Source organism: Aotus nancymaae, unplaced genomic scaffold (assembly GCF_030222135.1).
Source record: "Aotus nancymaae isolate 86718 unplaced genomic scaffold, 86718_ANA_hifiasm-v0.15.2.pri h1tg000021l, whole genome shotgun sequence".
NCBI classification, from domain to species: Eukaryota; Metazoa; Chordata; class Mammalia; order Primates; family Aotidae; genus Aotus; species Aotus nancymaae.
The window spans coordinates 14,633,169-14,657,508 of record NW_026988433.1 but is presented as its reverse complement, the minus strand read 5'-3'; the positions used below and the strand labels follow the sequence as shown (position 1 = coordinate 14,657,508).

At 42.9% G+C, this 24,340-nt stretch overlaps 1 long non-coding RNA gene across 1 annotated transcript in view; it reads left to right on the top strand.

Moving 5' to 3' along the window:
* The window catches only part of LOC105728561 (uncharacterized), a 183,804-nt gene that overhangs the window by 19,018 nt on the left and 140,446 nt on the right, over positions 1 to 24,340 (top strand). Inside the window, exon 6 of the long non-coding RNA XR_010343816.1 lies at positions 13,574 to 13,745. This is a non-coding gene — a long non-coding RNA (uncharacterized LOC105728561). The remainder of the gene's footprint in view (positions 1 to 13,573; positions 13,746 to 24,340) is intronic.

The window sequence follows — 24,340 nt, the reverse complement described above, 5'->3', positions numbered from 1 at the left end:
GTGACAAGAAAAAGGAAAAAGAATCTGGGCTTCTAAGGGTGGTAAATTGTGGGAAGATAAATGGAAGAATCTAATGGAAAATAAGCATTATTTTTTGTAAGGTTTGTTTGCATAGACCCATCTCTGAATCAACTTTTTGTCTCCAGTGATAATAGCTGTTTTTCCTCTTTCTGGTATGGGAGAAGGGAGAGGGAAGATCTTCATAAAGGGAAATTTATGTCCTGCTTTTAGGCAGAGAGTGGGAGGTTAAAGAGCTCTTTCTGAATTTGCTGCTTCTTAATTCCTTTTGGTGTCAAACGATCTTTATGCCAAAATGGCTTATTTTGGGTTGGCGTATTCTGATACCTTTTAATACTCCAACAATTTACCATCTTAATTATTTGAATCAATCCTGAGAATCCAAGGGGAGTTAATAAATTTCTCTTAAGAAAAAAAAAATAAATGTTTTGACTTTACCTGGAATTCATCTTTGGAGACTGTTCATTCTTTGAAAGCAGTATTCAAAAGCTTGTGACTGATGAGAAGCAAAAAATTGATAGAAACAGGTGGGGACAGGGTCCTTGGCAGTGGGAGACATGTTCAAGGACTACCTGAGGAAAAGAGAGAAGACAGATACCATAGAAATGGGTTTGGGGATACCTGATGTGGCCACACTTCTTTCTTGAAAGCACCCCAGGTCATCTACTGAAAGAGTGGGATCCCACGATTCTATGTTCATTCCAAATGCTGCTTCTCTGCTGGTCACAGCTTATTGGACTAGAGGTTGGCACTTGATCCTAGTTTAGCCAATCAGATTCTTTATGCAATCTGCATAAAGAGAAATATAAGTTAGCCATTTGGATGCTGGAGCTGTTAAGGGCAAGGACATGCATGAGGGCCAGGGTTGATATCATGTCAAACTAAAGGCTGGATAGACTTAAGTTATGGGGGAGCAGAAAGGGTGAAATTTATACAAAAAGCAATTTGCAGAACAATTTAAGAAGTAAAAAACAAGCCAAGAGGATAGAATAGTATGGGTCAATGTCTTTCTGGGCTCCAAGAGGGTAGCCTAGTTGTTGAGTCTCAACAGGAAGCTATTTTGTCCTCCCCCACCCCCACTAAGGGGACATTTGGAGATGTCTGGAGATATTTTTGATGGTCACAACTGGTCAGGAGGGATGCTTATTTGCATCTAGTGGATAGAAACCAGAATGCTGCTTAAACATTCTACAATGCATAGAACAGCCCCCACACCAGATAATTATCTGGTCCTCATGGTAGCAACATGTTAAGCACTTTACAGGGGTTATCCTATTTAATCTTCAAAACCAACCTCATGAGGCAGGAGCTATTGTTAGGTCATTTTATAGATAGAGACACTGAGGCTTAGAGACTGAGTTAACTTGCCCAAGACAGGATTCAAGGTCATGGATGCAGAAAATCTGTCTACAGAGCATAAGCTCTTAACAATTACATGTAGGGAATAAAGTCAAGAAACTATAAGAAGCAGCACAACCCAAAAGACCCAGTAGCTTTGGGAGGGGAGCATTTCGTTTAGGGGGAAAAGCCTTATACACCTCAATAGCAAGAGAAGATAATACTATTTTAAAAAGTCCAATAACCATAATAATAATTAATATTTTCAAGTGTTTACTGTGTCTAATATTTCTATGCTTTGTAAATATTAGCCTATGAGTCTGATTTTATTAGCCTCCTACTTTTTTTTTCGAGATTAAGTCTCACTTTGTCACCCAGGGTGGAGTGCAGTGGCTCAATCTCAGCTAACTGCAACCTCCGCCTCCCGGGTTCAAGCGATTCTCCTGCTTCAGTCTCCCGAGTAGCTGGGATTACAGGTGTGCACTAGCACGCCCAGCTAATCTTTGCATTTTTAGTAGAGACAGGGTTTTGACATGTTGGCCAGGCTGGTCTTGAACTCCTGACCTCAGGTGATCCACCTGCTTTGGCCCCCCAAAGTGCTGGGATTACATGTGTGAACAACCACACCTGGCCTAGTATCCCCATTTTACAGATGAGGAAACCAAGGTGCAAGTAGTCAAGTAGCTTGCTGAATGTTCCAGAGCTCGTCAATGGCAGTTGAACTTTTATTCCAGATGATCTGGTTCAATGTCTATGTATTTTCCTATGATGCTAGGTTACCTCTCAGTTGAGTGAGAAGAAACATTTATAGTGTTGAACCTTAAGTCAAGGTCCATGTGTTTTAAAAGATGGGAATTAAAAGAAAGAATGCGGGAAAGGAGAAAACCAGTGTGAACATAGATTTGAAGGTGTGAAGATTCAGATTCCAAATCAGGGGTCTACCAATGTGGCTGTGTCTGGAATGGGGTTGGGGGCACAGAGGCCTTAGATGTTTGGCTGCAGCCTAAAATAGGAAAATGGAGCTAAAGTGAGGGCTGAAATCTGCTATGGTTTGAATGTATATGTCCCTCCAAAATTCCCATGTTGAAACCTCACCGCCAAGATGATGGTATTAGAAGATGGGGACCTCTCAGGCTGGGTGCGATGGCTCATGCCTGTAATCCCAGCACCTTGGTAAGCCGAGGCAGGCCAATCACTTTAGCTCACAAGTTTGAGACTACTCTGGGCAACATGGCAAAACCCCATCTCTACAAAAAATACAAAAATTAGCCAGACATGGTGGCATGAGCCTATAGTCCCAGCTACTAGGGAGGTTGAGGCGGGAGGATCACTTGAGCCCAGGAGATGGAGGTTGCAGTGAGCCAGGATCATACCACTGCACTCCAGCCTGGGTGATAGAGCCAGACCTTGTCATAAAAAAAAAAAAAAAAAGACAGGGCCTCTGGGAGATGCTTAGGCCATGAGGGAGTCATCTTTGTGAATGAGATTAACACCTTTATAAAAAGAAGTATTAGAGAGCTGACCATTTCTTCTGTCTCTTCTGCCATGTGAGAACACAGCATTTGCTTGTTCTATGATGTGAGGGTACAGCAACAAGGTGCCATGTTGGAAACACAGAGCCGCCCTCACCAAACACTGAAGCTGCCAGTGCCTTGCTCTTGGATTTCCCAGTCTCCAGAACTATGAGGAAATAAACTTGTATTCTTCATAAATTACCCAGTCTTGGGTATTTTGTCATAGCAACAAAAATGGACCAAGACAAAATTCAAGGTAAAAGTTAGAGGCTTGTTCTATTGGTTTAAAAAAGCTTAAGGTTTCTGAGCAGGATGAAGAGATTATATTATTTATGTTAGAAAGAGCTCCCTGAGACCGTGCATAGCACACACGGGGGCAGGAAGGAAGTGGAGAAGGGAGACTGGCCAGGTGACCCTGACATTGTCAGAGGGAAGAGTATGGGGAGGATTTGAGAAACGTTTCAGAGGTGGAAAGGTTTGGCTCAGGAAGTGCCTGGATTTAGGGACAAGAAAGAGAAAGGAGATGAAAGCAAAGGTAAGATTCTGGTTGGGGCACTAGTGGTCAGTGAATCTGGGAAAGTAATAAAGCAAAGGAGACTATTTAAAATTGTAATAAAAAAAAACAATGCAACTTACTTTTGAATATGATATATGGAGTAAAATTCTCCAATTCTGGGAATTAGGATCCCTAGAAGAAACCCACTTTATTTAAGACATAAAAATATGCTTTATGGGCCGGGCGCAGTGGCTCATGCCTATAATCCTAGCACTTTGGGAGGCCCAGGAAGGCATATCATGAGGTCAGGAGTTTAAGACCAGCCTGGCCAATGTGGCAAAACCCCATCTCTACTAAAAGCACAAAAATTAGCAGGGCATGGTGGTAGGTGCCTGTAATCCCAGCTACTTGGGAGGCTGAGGCAGGAGAATCGCTTGAACCCTGGAGGTTGAGGTTGTGGTGAGCCGAGATCATGCCATTGTACTCCAGCCTGGGCAACAAGAGCAAGACTCTGTCATATATATATATGCTTTTACAAAAATGTGTGTGTGTATTAATCTTGGATTATATTGTTGTGTGCCTTGTTTTAACTACAATATATTGTATGCATCTTTCCAAACCAATTCCTATACATTCACAACATTAGTATTAATGGCTGTATAGTATTCTACTGTGTGGATGTGTGAAGATTTATTTAGCTGGCTATTGATAGAACTTTGTGTTGTTTTTCACTTTTTTTCTTTCTGTTATTACCAACAAAGCAAGAAATGACTTTGTATATCTTTGGCTTTTTTGTGCTAGTGAATTTATAAGTCTAAAACTTTTAGAGTAGCATTGCTGGGTTAAAGGCTAAGCACATTAAAAAATTTGATAAGTTCTTCTAAATTGCCAGAAGGCCAGGTTTTTCGGATAGAGTAATGAGTTCTGTTTCGGTCAAGTAAGGTCTAAGTGCCAAAGGCCTAAGGTCACTCTGAATGCCCCAAATCAATTAGTAACACAGGTTGCACCTCTAAAGAGAAGTAACAACTGGAGAGGTGCCAGAATCAGAGGTATGAGAACCCTATAGCTCATAATGATTTAAGATAATAAACTATGCTTCAAATATAAATACAGCTACACTAGACACATTCATTATAAAAGGTTCTCAATGTGCCGTCAAAGCGTATATACAGCACATAAAAACACAATCCCATCTCAAATTTACCATAAAACAAATACATTAGCTATGATAAATATTAATTACACATACATATCTTTTTTGCTTCTTTAAATCTGGAAGTGCTTTTGGAGGATGATTGGAATATCTTAGATCTCTTAAAAGCATTTACAAGTGTCAATGCCCTTCAGCTAAAGCCCACCAGGAGCACACTGGGAGCTGAGCCAGTTGGGATCATTACTTACTGCAGTAAGGGAGAACAGGTGCCATGGGACCCATAGGACATCTTGGTAGGAGAGAGTGAGAAAGGATTTATTACAAAATTTGGACTTTTTTTTTTTTTTGAGATGGGAGTCTTGCTCTGTTGCCCAGGCTGGGGTACCATGTCATGATCTCAGCTCACTGCAACCTCCGCCTCCTGGGTTCAAGTGATTCTCCTGCCTTAGCCTCCCGAGTAGCTGGGATTATAAGCATGCACAACCACAGCCAGCTAATTGTATTTTTAGCAGAGATTTTTAGCAGAGATGGGGGTCTCACCATGTTGCCCAGGCTGCTCTCGCACTCCTGACCTCAGGTGATCCACCCACCTCAAAACACTGGGATTACAGGTGTGAGCCACTGTGCCCACAAAATTTGGACTTTGATTGGGGAATCTGGGTGAGGCTTTAAAGAACGTGGGGCTTTCCTCAGGACTGGATACTTGTAGGAAGTGACAGGAATTCTATGATTGGGCATCTTAATCTTTTTTTTGAGACAGAGTCTTGCTTTGTTGCCAAGGCTGGAGTGCAGTGGCACTATCTTGGCTCACTGCAACCTCCGCTTCCTGGGTTCAAGCAATTCTCTTGCCTCAGCCTCCTGAGTAGCTGGGACTACAGGCGCACACCACCACGCCCAGCTAAATTTTTTTGTGTTTTTTAAGTAGAGACGGGGTTTCACCATGTTGCCCAGTCTGGTTGTGAACTCCAGAGCTCAGGCAATCCACTCGCCTCAGCCTCCCAAAAGGTTGGGATTACAGGCGTGAGCCATCACGCCCAGCCTAATAAATCTTATCTAAGAGAGAAAAGACTAGAACAAGCCTCAACCTGCAATCAGTAAAGAAGCAGCTGCACACATATTAGACAGGACAGGCAATATTTGGTCATTTTTGTGATTTGGACAGTGTTCATGTTTTGTCTGTGTTCAGATTTGTGTCTTTATGTCTTGCTCCACCGTGGTCTCAGAGTGGCCTTGTCTAATGTTTTAAAAAATTTGTGTCTTTTTGAGACAGGGTCTCACTCTATTGCCCAGGCTAGACTACAGTAGCACAATTACCTCACTGCAGCCTCAACCTCCTGGGCTCAGGCAATCCTCTTGCCTTGGCCTCCCAAGTAGCTGAGAATACAGGCATGTGTCACTATTACAGGCTAATTTCTGTGTGTGTGTGTGTGTGTGTGTGTGTGTGTGTGTGTGTGTGTGGTTTTTTTTTTTAGTAGAGATGAGATCTTGGTATATTGTCCAGGCTGGTCTTAAACTCCTGGGCTCAAGAAATCCTCCCTCCTCAGCCTCCCAAAGTGCTGGGATTATAGGTGTGAGCCACCATGCCCAGCCCAAATGCTGATGTTCTATGAAATTGTTGATGTTCAGCAGAAGAGCGCCAAGACCAAGCTAGGACTGTTGGTAGGTCAGCTCATAGCAACACCAGGGAAAAGCTGACAGAACTGGGTCAGTTCCTGGATGTCAAGGTGGCTTATCTCTTTCTCACAAGGAAGTTTCCACTGTCTTTGACTGGCTGGCCCCTACTGATCCATCATACTTCAGCTTCAGCCTCCTTTCCTAAGGATAGTCTTTCCTGATCCACCCTCCTTCACAACCTAAATAAATAGGCCAGGTCTTCTTGTTATACAGCCCTTAACAACTTTTGCTGCTTCTTTGCAGTCCTCATTACAATTGTCATTGCTTAATTGTGCAATGAGTCATCTAAAACCTGTCTCATCAGCTCACATGTAAACTCCAGGAGAGCAGGGACTGTGTCCATCTTTTTCATGTCAGTATCCTCAGTGACTCACACAGCAATGAACACCAGGTTGGTGCTCAAAATTAGTGTTTGATGAAGGAATATGGGAAGAACACAAGACAGTGAGCTTCTTGTGTTCACTTATTGTGCCTATTTATGTCTGTATTCCAGGGACTGTCACAGTGCTTGGCATATAGTAGGTGCTGAATAAATATTTGCACAATGGGTTGTGATGGGTAATTTTATGTGTCAACTTGACTGGACCACAAGATGCCCATATAGCTTCTTAACATTATTTCTGGGTACGGCTGTGAGGGTGTTTCTGGAAGAAATTAGCATTTTTTTTTGAGATGGAGTCTCACTCTGTTGCCCAGGCTGGAGCATAATGGTGTGGTCTCAGCTCACTGTAACCTCTGCTTCCTGGGTTCAAGCGACTCTCCTGCTTCAGCCTCCTGAGTAGCTGGGGTTATATGCATGTGCCACCAAACCTGGCTAATTTTTGTAATTTTAGTAGAGACAGGGTTTCACCATGTTGATCAGGCTGGTCTCAAACTCCTGACTTTGTGATCCTCCCGCCTTGACCTCCCAAAGTGCTGGGATTACAGGCTTGAGCCACTGTGCCCAGCCAGCATTTGTTTTTAGTTCTGAAATTATGGCTGTTTTAAATTATTTTTTATTTCAATAGGTTTTTGGGAAACAGGAGGTGTTTGGTTACATGGATAAGTTCTTTAGTGGTGACTTCTGAGATGTTGTGTACTCATCATAATATACGTCGCCAAATGGTGTATACTGTACCCAATGTGTAGTCTTTTATCCCTCATCCCCCCATCCGACCCTTCCCCCTACGTCCCCAAAATCCACTGTATCATTCTTATGCCTTTGCGTCCTCATAGCTTAGCTCCCACTTATAAGTGAGAACATACGTTTGATTTTCCATTCCTGTGTTAATTCACTTAATGTTAGGGTCTCCAATTCCATGCAGGTTGCTGCAAATGCCATTATTTCATTTCTTTTTATGGCTGAGTAGTATTCCATTGTATGTATATACCACATTTTCTTTATCTACTTGTTGACTGATGGACTTTTGGGCTGAATTGGTCAACTGAGTAAAGCAGATGGCCCTCCTCAAAGTGGGTAGGCATCCTCTAATCCATGAGGGCCGGAATAGAACAAGAAGACATGGGAAGGTTGAATTAAGTCTGCCTGATGACTTGAGTTGGGACGTTAATCTTCTGACCTCCATGCTCCTGGTTCTGAGGCCTTCAGATCTGGACTGGACTCTATATCATTAGCTCTCTAGCTCTCAACTATACCATCAGCTTTCCTGGGCCTCTAGTTTGCAGGTGGGATTTCTAGTTTGCCCATGGGATTTCTCAGCCTCTATGATTGCAGGAGTCAATACCTTATAATAAATCTCTTCCTGCATATCTGCATCTGTATCTTTGTCAACATCTATCTATGTCTATATAGATAAATATGTATATTTATATATCTATATATGTATCTATAGATTATACATAGATATATAGAAATATAAAAGTGTGTGTATATATTCTATTCATTCTGTTTCTCTGGAGAACACTAATATGTGGGTTAATGACCTAATTCTTTTCCGTTCATTTAATTCTGTCAAAGAAATCATTCCAGTGGCTTCAGAGTCAAATAATTGAGTATGTTCAGTGCAAATGTAGTTGGTGGCAGAGGCTTAGTCGTGTAGAGAAGTTAGCTGAAAACCGTTTTGAAAAGTAAGATTTGACCCAAATTTTCTCTGCTTTGCCTCACATACCTTTTTAACTTATTGGAAGCTCTGCAGAGTCTCAGATCAAATAAAGGCCCTCAAGAAACCAGTGACAGCTATCAGAGCCCTGCACACTTCATTGGAAAGCACATAAACACAATTACTAGCTCATTAAGGACTGTAAAACAGAAGCTTTGAAGCAACATGCACGGAATTGCCTAGTTAGGCATGAACAGTGTCCTACACATGGCAGTGCCTCCCTGCTGGAAGCCACCTAGGAAAAGACAAAGGACTGTGGCAGGAATGAGGAAATCTGACAGTCCTAGGTTCCACTCACAATCCTAACATTCTTTAGCTGTTGCCCCCTTGGGCATTATGTTAACCTGGACTCTCTGGGCCTCAATTTCCTCACCTGTAAAATAGGGTATTGAGAACTGATTGCTGGCTGGGTGCAGTGGCTCATGCCTGTAATCTCAGCACTTTGGGAGGCTGAGGCAAGTGGATCACCTGAGGTCAGGAGTTTGAGACCAGCCTGGCCAACATGGTGAAACCCCATCTCTACTAAAAATACAAAAATTAGCCAGGCTTGGTGGCTCACGCCTGTAGTCCCAGCTACTCAGGAGGCTGAGGCACAAGAATCACTTGAACCTAGGAGGTGGAGGTTACAGTGAGCTGAGATCGTGCCACTGTACTCCAGCCTAGACAACAGAGTAAGATTCGATATAAAAAAAAAAAAAAAAAAGGCTGGGCATGGTGGCTCATGCCTGTAATCCCAGCACTTTGGGAGGCCGAGGCAGGTGGATCACTTGAGGTCAGGAGTTCGAAACCAGCCTGTCCAACATGGCGAAACCCCATCTCTACTAAAAATACAAAATTAGCCGGGCATGGTGGTGCATGCTTGTAATCCCAGCTACTCGGAAGGCTGAGGCAGAAGAATCTCTTGAACCTGGGAGGCGGAGGTTGTAGTGAGCCAAGATCATGCCACTGCACTCCAGCCTGGGCAACAAGAGCAAAACTGCATCTCAAAAAAAAAAAAAAAAAAAAAAAAGAGAAAGAGAGAACTGATTGCATTAATGCATTAATGCCTTAATTCTTTACCCTTTGTATTAGTTTGCCAGGGCTGACATAACAAAGTACCATAGACCTGGTGTTTCAAACAACAGACATTTATTATGTTAGTGTTCTGGAGGCTGGAAATAGGAAATCAAGGTATCAGCAGGGTTGGCTCCTTCCGGGGGCCCTACAGGAAGAACATCTTTCAGGCCTTTCTCCTTGGATTCAAATGGTCATTTTTGCCCTGTGTTTTCATATCATTTTCCTTCTATGTGTGTCTGTGTCCAAATTTCTTGGCTTTTTTTTTTTTTTTTTTTTTTTTTTTTGAGATGGAGTCTTGCTCTGTCTTACACAGGCTGGAATGCAGTGGTTTGGATCTCAGCTCACTGCAGCCTTTACCTCCTGGGTTCAAGTGATTCTCCTGTCTCAGCCTCCCGAGTAGCTGGGATTGTAGGTGTGTGGCTTCACACCTGGCTAATTTTGTATTTTTAGTACAGACAGGGATTCACCACGTTGGCCAGGCTGCTCTCAAACTCCCGACCTCAGGTGATCCACTCGCCTTGGCCTCCCAAAATGCTGGGATTACAGGTGTGAGCCACCACGCCCGGCCCCAAATTACTTTTTCTTATGTGGACACCAGTCACACTGGATTAGGGGACCACTCTGATAAACTTATTTTAATTTGATTACTTTGGTAAAAACCTTATCTCCAAATACTTTCACATTCTGAGATTCTGGGTTAGGACGTCAACCTATGAATTATGAGAGGGACACAGTTCAACCCGTAACACCTCTCCTATCTCCAGAGCCTTTGCAGTTTCTCTCATAAAAGAGGTGGAGTCAATTTCCCCATCCTTTGACTTTGTGTTGGACTTGTGACTTGCCTTGGCCAATGGGATATCAGCAGAGGCGGTGCAGACAGAAGCCTGAAAAAGTGCTTGTACATTTCTTTCACTCTAGTTCCTCTGCAATTGTCATGGGAAAATCCCCAGGCTAGTGTGTCAGAGGATGAGAGGCCAGTGTTGTGCAGCCAAGTTGTCCTAGTCATGATACAAGCTAGGGCCATCCTAGAACAGCCAACAGCTAGCCAACCACTAGACATGTGAGTGATCAGCAAAGCTGCATAGAGAGCCTGCAGTTAACCATAGATGTGCCAGCAAGTGTGGGAAGTAAAAAGTTTCTCTTCAAAGTTTCTTTTCTGGTTAAAGAATAAATCATAATTGTGCTAATAACCCTTTGTTAAGCCCCATCCTATGTAGCTGTTAGACATGCTTACAGGCATGTAGTGCATTCTATGTTCTTGTACATTAACCAAGATATCAGTGCTGGACGTGCTCACAGCATGTCCCAGCTTGCAGCCTATGCCCCTTATCTGTTTAAAAAGTTTTAAGTTATTAGCCAATCGGGTTTTAGTTTAGATTGTGAGGTCTAGCTCCAACCAATGGGGATCAGACACAGCAGTAAGGACAATCCCAAATGCGTAAGGGATACATACATCTGCTTTTCCTTTGTTAACTGTACTCTTGTGGCAAGATGGCTAGCGAGAGTACCCTTCCTGCAGTGCAAGAAGTAAAAATTGCTTGCTGAGAGATCCTTTGTCTCAGTGCTGATTTTTCTTTGGGGCACTGAGCATCTGTTTCCAACAGCAAGGTGGCAATATTAGATAAAAGTAAGCCCAGCTCAGATCAGCTGAACCCCATGTAAATGTATATTGTGCTGCACCCCGACGTTTTTGTGGTTACTTGTTATGCAGCATTACTGGGGGAATATATGACTAATACAGGATTAGCAATACTTATGGAGTTGTGAGGACCTATGAGAAAGGTCACAGCACTTTTAGTAAGCATTGAATGAATTATGGTCATGGTATTACAATATTTCACAAATTCTTGAGTACTCTGTAGAAATAATGAGTCATCAATATACAATAACACGCTATGTAGCAATAACGATAAGAAGGTTAGAATGAACCAAACTAACAAATTGGGCACAGGCTATAATGTATAAATCTGAGCCTACACTTATGCACATAAACCATTGATAGTATTAAATGATGTTGGCTCTGTGCAGGTTCTTAGGGACCACTTATGAGAAAACAAGGCTCAAGGAAACAAAACGACTTGCTCCAGGCCACATAGGTAGTAAGTGGCAGAGGTTTCACCAGAGTTTGAGATATTTATAATGCGCTAACATGGGAAACATGGTGTCCGAGTCCATTTTGCAGTGCTCTAAGAACAGACTGGCTAATTTATAAAGAAAAGAAATTTATTGCTTACAGTTCTGGAGGCCGGGAAGTCCAAGGTTGAGGGGCTGTAATCTGGGGAGAACTTTCTTGTTGCCTCATAACATGGCAGAGGGCATCACGCGGTGAGAGGGCAGGAATGTGCCTATCAGCTCAGGCCTCTCCTCTTCTCGTAAAGCCACCAGTCCCACCATGGGGGCTGAACCTTGATGACTTTATCTACTCCTAATTACCTCCAAAAGGCTGCACCTCTAATCAATATATGACTTTGAGTATTAAGTTTGCACACACATGAACTTTGGGGGACACATTCAAACCATAGCCCATAGTATTTTCATATTTCCTCCTAAGGAAGCTATTGGCTTTTTAAAAATGAATGAACTGAGAGGATTACTTCATTGCTGGAAATCATGGTCTTGATTTGGAGTTTGAAATGGAGATAGAATAGAAGATTGGGTATTCATTCATTCATTCATTCATTCAACAAATATTGGACAAGGCTCAGTGACTCATGCCTGTAATCCCAGCACTTTGGGAGGCCGAGGTGGGTGGATCACCTGAGGTCAGGAGTTTGAGACTAGCCTGGCTAACATGGTGAAACACTATCTCTACCAAAAATACAAAAAGTTAACCAGGTGTCATGGCAGGTGCTTGTAATCCCAGCTACTCAGGAGGCTGAGGCAGGAGAATTGCTTGAACCTGGGAGATGGAGGTTGCAGTGAGCTGAGATTGTGCCACTGCACTCCAGCCTGGGTGACAGAGTGAGACTTTGTCACAAGAGCAAAAATAAATATTAGCTGGGTGTGGTGTCTCACGCTTGTAATTACAGCACTTTGGGAGGCCGAGGTGGGTGGATCACCTGAGGTAGGGAGTTTGAGACCAGCCTGGCCAACATGGTGAAACCCAGTCTCCACTAAAAATATAAAAAATTAGCCAGGTGCGGTAGCTCATGCCTGTAATCCCAGCTACTCAGGAGACTGAGGCTGGAGAATAGCTTGAACCTGGGAGTTGGAGGTTGCAGTGAGCCGAGATCGCACCATTGCACTTCAGCCTGGGTGACAAAAGCGGGACTCGGTCTCAAAAAAACAAAAACAAATATTGATGGAGGACCTATTATGCATCAGATACTGTACTAGGCATTCTTCTATTTCTGCTTGTATCTGCTTTTCTTTCTCTTATTGTACCCTTTTTCTTATCAATACCTCCTCTTTCATTCTTCTTGACAAGCAGCAAGACACTTGCTTGTCAGGGTGTGTCTGTGCAAGGCCGTTGGTCATAGTTTTAGTTCATTTAGAATGGTAACTGCTATGGGCACACCTTGACACCTCAGTTTTGTTTTGTTTTTCTTTAGAAAGACCATGTCATATAGTGGTTGAAAGCATGCTGATAAGAATAAATACTCCCTGCAATTTTCCAGTTATCCAAATCGGAAGCTAAACAATGTATTTCCAAAGCCCATAGTTATTTCCAGCCATCATCCATTCATTCATCTATTCCTTTGGTTACTTTTTTTTTTTTTTTTTTTGAGACGGAGTCTCACTTTGTTGCTCAGGCTGGAGGGTAGAGATGCAATCTTGGCTCACTGCCATCTCTGCTTCCCAGGTCCAAGCGATTCTCTTGCCTCAGCCTCCCGAGTAGCTGGGATTACAAGTGTGCACACCATGCCTGGCTCATTTTTGAATTTTTAGTAGAGACGGGGTTTTACCACGTTGGCCAGGCTGGTCTCAGACTCCTGACCTGAGGTGATCTGCCCGCCTCAGCCTCCTGAAATGCTGGGATTACAGGCATGAGTGACCATGCCCCGCCCTTTTGGTTACTTTTTATTCTCTTTTTTTAGGCTCTGTATGACTACACTAAACCCATGGGTGGACACCAATTATTCTGCCTCATCAATCATGATAATGGTACACAATTACACAGAATTTACTATATACTGACACTGTCCTAAATGCTTTATACGTATTAACTCATTTAGTCTTCACAAAAACCCTATGAGGTATGTACCATTATTACCCCCTTTTACAGATGAAGAAACTGAGGCACAAGGAGGTCACGGGAATGCATGAATATTAAGTGATAGAGCTGAGGTTGGAATCCTGGCAGCTGGGTCCAGAATTTGTCTTCCATGGAAAAACCTCTCCCACACGTCTTCTGGCGTCGCTATTGAAGGCAGTACCCTCCTGTGGAGCACTCTTGGGTGAGTTTGCACTGCCACTGTTGAGACGGTCAGGTGGTGACACTGATAGACATATGAACGGAGGGTGCTTTCTTCAAAATAACACCACCGTATATCCCAGCCTGGAATCTGATTCCAGACCCCACTTTCCCCGTAGACTATCATCAATCCCACAACCTTTCTAGTCTCACCTTTCTTCTGAAACTGACCCTGTAACCACCCAATGGGTTCACCTTGCCCGCTGCCTAGACAGAGTCAATTTCCCAAGACAGGGGAATTGCAATTCACACAGAGCTGGCTGTGTGGGAGACTGGAGTTTTTTTTATTACTCAAATCGGTCTCCCTGAGCATTCGAGGATCAGAGGTTTTTTGGCGGGGGAGGGGGATGAAGTTTTGTTCTTGTTGCCCAGGCTGCAGTGCAGTGGTATGATCTCGGCTCACTACAACCTTCGCCTCTGGGTTCAAGTGATTCTCCTGCCTCAGCCTCCCGAGTAGCTGGGATTACAGGCACCCACCACCATGTCCAACTAATTTTTTGTATTTTTAGTAGAGAGAGGGTTTTGTCATGTTGGCCAGGCTGGTCTCAAACTCCTGACCTCAGGTGATCCACCTGCCTCGCCTCCCAGAGTGCTGAGATTACAGGTATGAGCCACCACACCTGGCCCGGGGATCGGAGTTTTTAAGGACAACTTGGTGGGTGGGGGAAGCCAGTGAACCAAGAGTGCTGATTAGTTAGGTAGGAGATGAAATTGTGGAAAGTTGAAGCGAAACTCTTGTGCTGAGTCAGTTTCTGGGTAGGGGCCACAAGACCAGATGAGCCAATTTATTGATCTGGGTGGAGCCAGCTGATCCATCAAGTGCAGGGTCTGCAACATGTTTCAAACACTGATCTTAGGAGCAGTTTAGGGAAGGTCAGAATCTTGTAGCCTCCAGTTGCGTGACTCCTAAATCAAAATTTATAATCTTGTGGTTAATTTCTTAGCCCTTACAAAAGGCAGTCTAGTCCCCAAGCAAGGAGGTTTGTTTTGGGGAAGGGCTGTTATTGTCTTTGTTTTAAACTATAAACTAAGTTTCTCTCAAAGTTAGTTCAGCCTATGCCCAGGAATGAAGAAGGACAGCTTGGAGGTTAGAAGCAAGATGGAGTTGGTTAGGTCAGATCTCTTTCACTGTCTCAGTCATAATTTTGCAAAGGTGGTTTCAACCCCTTAGCAGAACATCAGTTATTGCCTGTCTTCAGACTAGAAGACCAGCAGGGAGAGGCGGAAAGATAGCCAGACATTTCAATTAAGTCTCAGTTTCCACTTCTGTGAAATGAGAGCAAGTTAAATGAATAAGATAATGTTAGGTGTTGACTTTCATCAAGCACTTAGTTTGTGCAAGCACTGTGCTAAACACTTTGCTATTTGCATGCTCTCATTTAATTCTTAAAGCAAATTATGAGTAAATCAGGCTCAGAACAGTTCAGTAACTTGTCCAAAGCAACACAGCTGGTAAGTAGGAGGCAGGTCCTGGATCCAAGGTCAGACTATAAATCATCAAATACTTCACTTGAATATAACACCAGTGGTTCTTACAAGAGTAAGGCTGCCCTCCGGGACTCCTTTCAGAAATGCTTGGGGACTATTTTGTTAATTACGATGATGGGGAAGGTGTGACATTGCCATGATTTGCTTTAGGGGACGAAGAGAGCTAGACATATAGCGATGTCCAGGGAAGATATTTTCTGGGTCCTGCTTGACTTTCCAGTGTCCTGTCAGACATTTACATAGGTGAGAAATCTGTTCCTAATCATCTGAGCCATTTTACATGTAAACATAGAGTATATTTGCATGGTTTTAGCATAACCTGCTTTTACTAGAATGCAGCTTTCAGTGTACATGGAGAATGATTGTAGTTTACTTTGTTGAATACTTTATCCATAGTTAGACACCGTTTCAGAAAAGTGACATTATCAATAGCAAACGCTGTTCAAGCTAGTGGAGAAGCCTGTGCTGCACTCCCGAATCAGCTTGCGTTTGTAACTGTTATGCAGACGGTGGTTGTTTAGGTGCTGGTATGGGTTAGATCTGTGTCCTCACCCAAACCGCATGTTGAGTTGTAATCCCCGATGTCTAAGGTGGGGCCTGGTGGGAGGTGATTGGATCCTGGGGCTGGGTTTCTTATGAATAGTTTAGCATCGTCCCCTGATGCTGTCCTCGAGATACTGACTGAGTGAGTCCTTGAGATGTGGTTGTTTAAAGGTGTGTAGCACCTCCCCCACAGTCTCTTGTGCTTGCTTTCCACATGTGAAATGCCTGTTCCCGTGCTGCCTTCTGCCATGAGTAAAAGCTCCCTGAGGCCTCTGCAGAAACAGATGTCATCATGCTTCCTGTACAGCCTGCAGAACTGCAAACCAATTAAACTGCTTTTCACTACAGATTACCCAGTCTCAGGTATTTCTTATAGCAATGTGAGAACAGACTAATACAGGTGCTAACATCAGACAATCCCAGTGTCTTTTAGCATTTATATATAAAATTGATTTTTGAAAATGTTGGCTGGGCATGGTGGCTCATGCCTGTAATCCCAGCACTTTGCGAGGTGAGGTGGGTGGATCATGAGGTCAGGAGTTCGAGATCAGCCTGGGCAACGGGGAAACCCTGTCTCTACTAAAAATACAAAAATTAGCCAGGCATGGTGGTGCACGCCTGTACTCCCAGCTACTCTGGAGGCTGAGGCAGGAGAATTGCTTGAACCTGGGAGGCAAAGATTGCAGTGAGCTGAGATTATGCCATTCTACTCAAGCCTGGGTGACAGAGCAAGACTCCATCTCAAAAAAAAAATGTTACATGTATATAAAAAACAAAGCCTGGCCCTTAAGAGGCATCATGTCTTTCCATTTGTCCTCTTGCACTCCTGCTATTTGCTATGAGAGAAATATGCTTTGGGAGGCCATTGACCCGAGGAAAATGGGAAGACCCTTGGAACAGACCAGAACCCACCCTGAAACCTGGTGTCAAGCCCATGAGATCCCAGATGAGCTCAGCAAAACCATAGTCAATCACAGACTCACGAGTAAAAAAAATAAATATTTATTCTTGTAAGTCTTGAGGTATTGAGATGATTTGTTACATACCAGAAACTGACTGATACAAAGGCATATTGGATCTGATAGACTTGATAAGCACTATGTTTTGCTATTCCTTCTGTAAGCAAAGAGCTTAAGTCTTGGCACACTCTGAGCGAGTGCTTTATAATACTTTATAAAGAATTTCTTTGGTTAGCATGTGGAATGGCTAAATGATATCCTGATACTGTGTTAAAGGGGATTATAGATACGTGGCCTTCAAATCCTTAGGTTTAGGGGCTCTGCAATTACCACTGAACTCTCCGACCACCAGGGTGAGTTTTGGTGGTTTGGGAGGGTATAAATTCACAGAGCAGGCAGGTCAGAGATAATTGACAAGTTCTCTTTCTTAAAAGGGGATCTGGCACCATGGAAATGGTAAGTGTGTTCAGCTTTGTGACTGTGGATGATAATTACCAAGTTATTAACTGGAGCTTTATGTGAAAGATTGATGGTTCTTGCTCAATGTAATGTGTCCTTTAAATGCTAAATAATAAGTTAAATGCAAGGAATAAATAAGTTCAGTGGCTTATTTATGGGGTAATTATGGGATGTTTTCAGCCCATAAACTAGGGTATCTGTAGAAGCCCAATGCTATGGAGGAGAAAGAGCCCCAAATTAGAAATCAGAAGACCTGCCGCCTGCCAGCTAGTAACCTTGAACAGGTTACATCATTGCTTTGAGCCCCAGTTTCTTCATTTGGAAAATTGTTTGGGGGAGGGAGTAATAAAAATACTCATCTCAGAGTGGTTGTGAGGAGTCAATGGCATGATTATATATATGGTACTGAGCATAATGTCTGACACATAATAAGTGGTTACAAAATGTTAACTCATTATATCGTCGTATTTGAAATAAGACATCTGACCTGTTTAGTAAGAGATTTCCTGCTCTAGGTTTTTAGTCAGTAAGTAATAGCTACAACTTGCAATCGACCATCAATGAATTCTTATTTTAAAAAAAACACCCTTTAATTGTCCTTTCCTACTTAAAAAAATAATCAGAAACTTGGGTAAATAGAAAGGAGAATAAAGAGAAAAATAAAAATTGCCCATCGAATCCCATCATCTAAATATAACCCCTGTTAAGATTTTTATGTAGATTCCTAGTCTTTTTTTTAAACCCATGTATAGAATTTCCTTTTAAAACCTGAAATTGGAATCACGCTGTACACGCTGACTTGCCACCTGCTTTTGAGATGTTTCCAATGTTATTAAATATTCTCCTAACACTTACTTGTTAATGGCTGCAGAGTAGGGTGTTCCGAGAATACTGTCTAAGTGGAAGAGTTATTTGTAGAAGCCTACTTAGCCCATTCACTTAAATTATACTTTCAGACTTTCTGAAATCTTCATTTCAAATTGGTCTTAAATGGGCCAGGGTTTGGCTTTAAGATTCCTCTCCACCTCCTTGTTCCTCCTCCGGCTGCCCTTAAGCTCTCTGTCAAGTAGTTAATGATTGTACCCGACACTTATTCAGTAGGGGAGCTCTCAGTGTAAAGGGTCTCCATGGTGAGCCATTTTGTAAAAGGGAAGAATGTCATTCAAATAATCACCCTCTAATTTCTCTGCTTGGCTGAGTTTTTTTCACCCCTATAAACCGAGTTCTTTCTTAAAGTAAGGTCCATCTACAGGTAAAAAAATTCCCTTCCCTATTAGCCTTTTTTTTTTTTTTTTTGAGACAAGGTCTTGCTGTGTTACCCAAGCTGGATTGCAGTGGCATGATCACAGCTCACTGTAGTCTCGACCTCCCAGTCTCAAGCGATCCTCCTATCTCAGCCTCCTAAGTAACTGGGATCACAGGTGTGCACCACCACGCCCAGCTAAGTTTTAAATTTTTTGTAGAGATGGGGTCTTGCTATATTGCTAAGGCTGGTCTCAAACTCTTGGGCTCAAGTGTCCCTTACCTCAGCCTCCCAAAGTGCTGGAATTACAGGCATGAGCCACTGTGCTTGGCCCCTGTTACCCTTCTTAAACCACCTTACTTGATGCCAGGTAGCGTTTTTCTCTGAATAACAAGAAATGCATTTTTCTGTCCCCTCTGCCATTCATGATCCTGATTTATTGACTCCTACTGGTAGTAGGAGAGTCCAGATAGGTTTAAATAATCTGTACATAACTATTAAAAAATTAAGTTATGTACTTAATGTGCATTAGAAATATATCTATATATATTGTAACTCAAACTTGAGATGTCGTGGATATTATTGCTTAGGGTGAGGCAGAATTTATTTAAGCTCAAAAATCACTTATGTAAGAATAGTGCAACAAAAAGTCAGAGATGGGATGGGAATTTGACATTTGGTGAATCTGATGATTACCGTTTTGCACCTGTCATTTGGTAACTGACACTGGGTGAATGTTGTCCTGGTTCAAGCCGTCATCATCTGTCTGGACTTCTAAAGCCTGCTCCTCCCAGGTCTCTCTGTTTTCATTCCTGCCCTCCTCCATCCCACTCTCCACACAGCAGCCAAAGTGATATTTTCAAAACATAAGTCAAATAATTCTTCTCATTCATGCCTATCAAGGGCTTCCCATTTTTCTTGAGATAAAAATCAAGACTCTTAACATTTGGTTCTAACCACAGACTGTGAGGTAGGTATTAATATCTTTATTTTACAGATGAAGAAACTAAAGTTCACAAGGGGTAAGTGACAGGCTCAAGGTCACCCAGCTAATAAGTAGTAGAAGAATTCAAACCCAGGTCTTGTGATTCTAGGTTCTGTTTATTATACCTATACCTATTCCATCTCCTAAAGCCACCCCCCAGTGAATGTCATTGCAAGATGTCCTTTTCTCGGGCAATTATAAGAAAACAGGTATGTCAGCCAGGTGCAGTGGCTCATGCCTGTAATCCCAGCACTTTGGAGGCCAAGGTGGACGGATCACTTGAGGTCAGGAGTTCAAGACCAGCCTGACCAACATGGAGAAACCCCTGTCGCTATTAAAAGTGCAAATTAGGAGAGATCCAAGATGGCCGGTTAGGAGCAGCTCAGGATTGCAGCTCCCAGTGAAAGCACAGAGGGTGAGTGGACGCCGCATTTCCAGATGGATTTTTCTTGCCCACAGACCAGGAGATTTCCAGGTGGAGGAGCCCCATGGGTCGCTGGCACGGCTGTTTTGCCAGTACCCAGGCGCAGCAGTTCCTGGTGCAGAGTAAACGGGACTGGGCACCCCCTGTTAGCCAGCAAGGGGAGCTCCAGGAAGCTCCGGGAAGTCAGAGTCACTCACTCATCTGATTGAAAGAAAGGGGACTGAAACAGGGAGCCAGGCCAGGAGATTCCCAGGCAAAAAAGTGCCACGAATCTCAGCGCCGCTGTTTGAGCCGGCGCAGTGGGTCACCACACGGGAAATCACATAGATCCCAGTGCCTTTTCAACAGGCGACTATAACACCTGGGAGAGAGCCGACCATTCAACTAAAAACAAAAAAAAAAAGGTTCTGAGGCAGGGAGCCAGGTGATCAGGCTCAGCTAGTCCCACCCTCACAAAAAAACCCACAAAAAAAACAGCAGTTGGAAACGCTCTGGGTTGAGAGTTTCACAGCAAGCACAGATGAACCTGGGATGGTCCAGCTCTATGGGGGAGGGGCATCCGCCATTACCGAGGCATTCCACCACTATGGAGGCAATCCGCCATTGCTGAGGCAGCCTGCCATTGCCGAGGCAACACGCCATTTCAGAGAGAGTCCGTCATTACAGAGGCGGGCCAACATTGCAGAGGCAGTTCTAACTACACCCATATAAACAGGACTGCAGGGAAGTTCACATGGCAGCTAGGTGGAGCCCACAGCAGCTCAGCGATGCCTCTGCAGGCAGACAGTGACTAAGCTGCCTCCTTGCTGGGCAGGGCAGCCCTGAAAAAAAAAAAAAAGGCAGCAGCACAGCGGAAACTCATAAATAAAGCCCTAACTCCCTGGGACAGAACACCTGGGGAAAAAAAAAGGGGTTTATGAGTTCTGCTGCAGCAGACTTAAACGTACCTGCCCAGCAGCTCTGAATGAACAACAAGGCTCACAGCTCAGCACTTGAGCTCCTATAAAGGACAGACTGTCTCCTCAAGCAGCTCCCTGACCCCCATATATCCAAAGAGTCACCTCATAAAGGAGCGCTCAGACTGACATTTGGCAGGTATCCTTCTGGGACAAAGCAGAAGAAGAAACTGGTAGCAACCTTTACTGTTCTGCAGCTGCTGCAGGTGATCCCCAGGCAAGCAGGGCCTGGAGTGGACCTCAGCAGTCCTACAGCAGAGGGGCCTGACTGTTAGAAGGAAAACTAAGAAACAGAAATAACTTCATCATCAACAAACAGGACGTCCACTCAGAGACCCAATCAGAAAGTCAGCAACTACAAAGATGACAGGTGGATAAATCCACAAAGATGGGAAGAAACCAGCGCAAAAAAATGAAAACACCCGAAAACAGAACACCTCTCCTCCTACAAGGGATCACAACTCCTCACCAGCAAGGGAACAAGACTGGTTGGAGAATGAGTGTGATGAAATGACAGAATCAGGCTTCAGAAGGTGGTTAATAAGAAACTTCCGTGAGCTAAAAGAACATGTTCTAACCCAATGCAAAGAAACCAAGAACCTTGAAAAAAGATTTGACGAAATGCTAATGAGAATGGACAACTTAGAGAGGAATATAAGTGAATTGATGGAGCTGAAAAATACAACACGAGAACTTCACAAAGCATGCACAAGTTTCAACAGCCGAATTGACCAAGCAGAAGAAAGGATATCAGAGGTTGAAGACCAACTCAGTGAAATAAAACGAGAAGGCAAGATTAGAGAAAACAGGGTAAAAAGAAATGAACAAAGTCAACAAGAAATATGGGACTGTGTGAAAAGACCTAATCTACGTTTGATAGGTGTACCTGAATGTGACGAAGAGAATGAATCCAAGCTGGAAAATACTCTTCAGGATATTATCCAGGAAAACTTCCCCAACCTAGCAAGGCAGGTCAATATTCAAGTCCAGGAAATACAGAGACCACCACAAAGACATTCCTCAAGAAGAGCAACCCCAAGGCACATAATCGTCAGATGGACCAGGGTTGAAATGAAGGAGAAAATGCTAAGGGCAGCCAGAGAGAAAGGTCGGGTTACCCACAAAGGGAAGCCCATCAGAATCACAGCAGATCTCTCAGCAGAAACCCTACAAGCCAGAAGAGACTGGGGGCCAATATTCAACATCCTTAAAGAAAAGAACTTTCAACCCAGAATTCCATATCCAACCAAACTAAGCTTCATAAGTGAAGGAAAAATAAAATCCTTTGCAAACAAGCAAGTACTCAGAGATTTCATCACCACCAGGCCTCCTTTACAAGCGATCCTGAAAGAGGCACTACACATAGAAAAGAACAACCAGTACCAGTCACTCCAAAAACACAACAAATGGTAAAGAGCATCAACACAATGAAGAATCTGCATCAACTAACGGGGAAAACAGCCAGCTAGCATCAAAATGGCAGTATCAAATTCACACATAACAATATTAACCCGAAATGTAAATGGACTAAATGCCCCAATCAAAAGACACAGACTGGCAAATTGGATAAAAAGTCAAAACCCATCGGTGTGCTGTATCCAGAAAACCCATCTCACATGCAAGGATACATAAAGGCTCAAAATAAAGGAATGGAGAAAGATTTACCAAGCAAATCGAGAGCAAAAAAAAAGCAGGAGTGGCAATTCTCATCTCTGATAAAATAGACTTTAAAGCAACAAAGATCAAAAGAGACAAAGAAGGACATTACATAATGGTAAAAGGATCAATGCAACAAGAAGAGCTAACGATCCTAAATATATATGCGCCCAATACAGGAGCACCAAGATACATAAGGCAAGTTCTTAATGACTTACAAAGAGACTTAGACTCCCACACAATAATAGTGGGAGACTTTAACACACCATTGTCAATATTAGACAGATCAACGAGACAGAAAATTAACAAGGATATCCAGGACTTGAACTCAGACCTGGACCAAGCAAACCTAATAGACATTTACAGAGCTCTCTACCCCAAATCCACAGAATATACATTCTTCTCAGCACCACATCACACCTACGCTAAAATTGACCACATAATTGGAAGTAAATCACTCCTCAGCAAATGCAAAAGAATGGAAATCATAACAAACAGTCTCTCAGACCACAGTGCAATCAAGTTAGAACTCAGAATTCAGAAAGCAACCCAGAACCGCACAGCTTCATGGAAACTGAACAACTGGCTCTTGAATGTTGACTGGATAAACAATGAAATGAAGGCAGAAATAAAGATGTTCTTCAAAACCAACAAGAACCAAGACACAACATACCAGAATCTCTGGGACACATTTAAATCAGTCTCTAGAGGAAAACATATAGCAATAAATGCCCACATGAGAAGAAAGGAGAGATCTAAAATCGTCACCCTATCATCAAAATTGAAAGAGCTAGAGGAGCAAGATCAAAAAAACTCAAAACCTAGCAGAAGACAAGAAATAACTAGGATCAGAGTAGAACTGAAGGAGATAGAGACACAAAAAACCCTTCAAAAAATGAATAAATCCAGGAGCTGGTTTTTTGAAAAGATCAACAAAATAGACCACTAGCCAGATTAATAGAAAAGAGAGAATAACCAAATGGATGCAATAAAAAATGATAAAGGGGATATCACCACAGATTCCACAGAATTCAAACCATCATCAAAGATTATTACAAACAACTCTATGCACATAAACTAGGAAACCTGGAAGAAATGAATAAATTTCTGTACACTTGCCTCCTCCCAAGCCTAAACCAGGAAGAAGTCGAAACCCTGAATAGACCAATAACAAGGTCTGAAGTGGAGGCAGCAATTAAGAGCCTACCACCCAAAAAAAGCCCAGGTCCAGATGGGTTCACGGCTGAATCCTACCAGACATACAAAGAGGAGCTGGTACCATTCCTTCTGAAACTATTCTGAACAATCCAAAAAGAGGGAATCCTTCCCAAATCATTTTATGAGACCAACATCATCCTGATACCAAAACCCGGCAGAGACTCAACAAGAAAAGAAAACTACAGGCCAATATCCATGATGAACATAGATGCAAAAATCTTCAATAAAATACTGGCAAACCGATTGCAACAGCACATCAAAAAGCTTATCCACCATGATCAAGTAGGATTCAGCCCGGGGATGCAAGGCCGGTGCAACATACGCAAGTCTATAAACATAATTCACTGCATAAACAGAACCAAAGACAAAAACCACATCATTATCTCAATTGATGCAGAGAAGGCCTTTGACAAAATTCAACAGCCCTTTATGCTAAAAACCCTCAATAAACTAGGTATTGATGGAACGTATCTCAAAATAATAAAAGCTATTTATGACAAACCAACAGCCAATATCATACTGAATGGGCAAAAACTGGAAGCATTCCCTTTGAAATCTGGCACTAGACAAGGATGCCCTCTCTCACCACTCCTATTCAATACAGTACTGGAAGTTCTAGCCAGAGCAATCAGGCAAGAAAAAGAAAT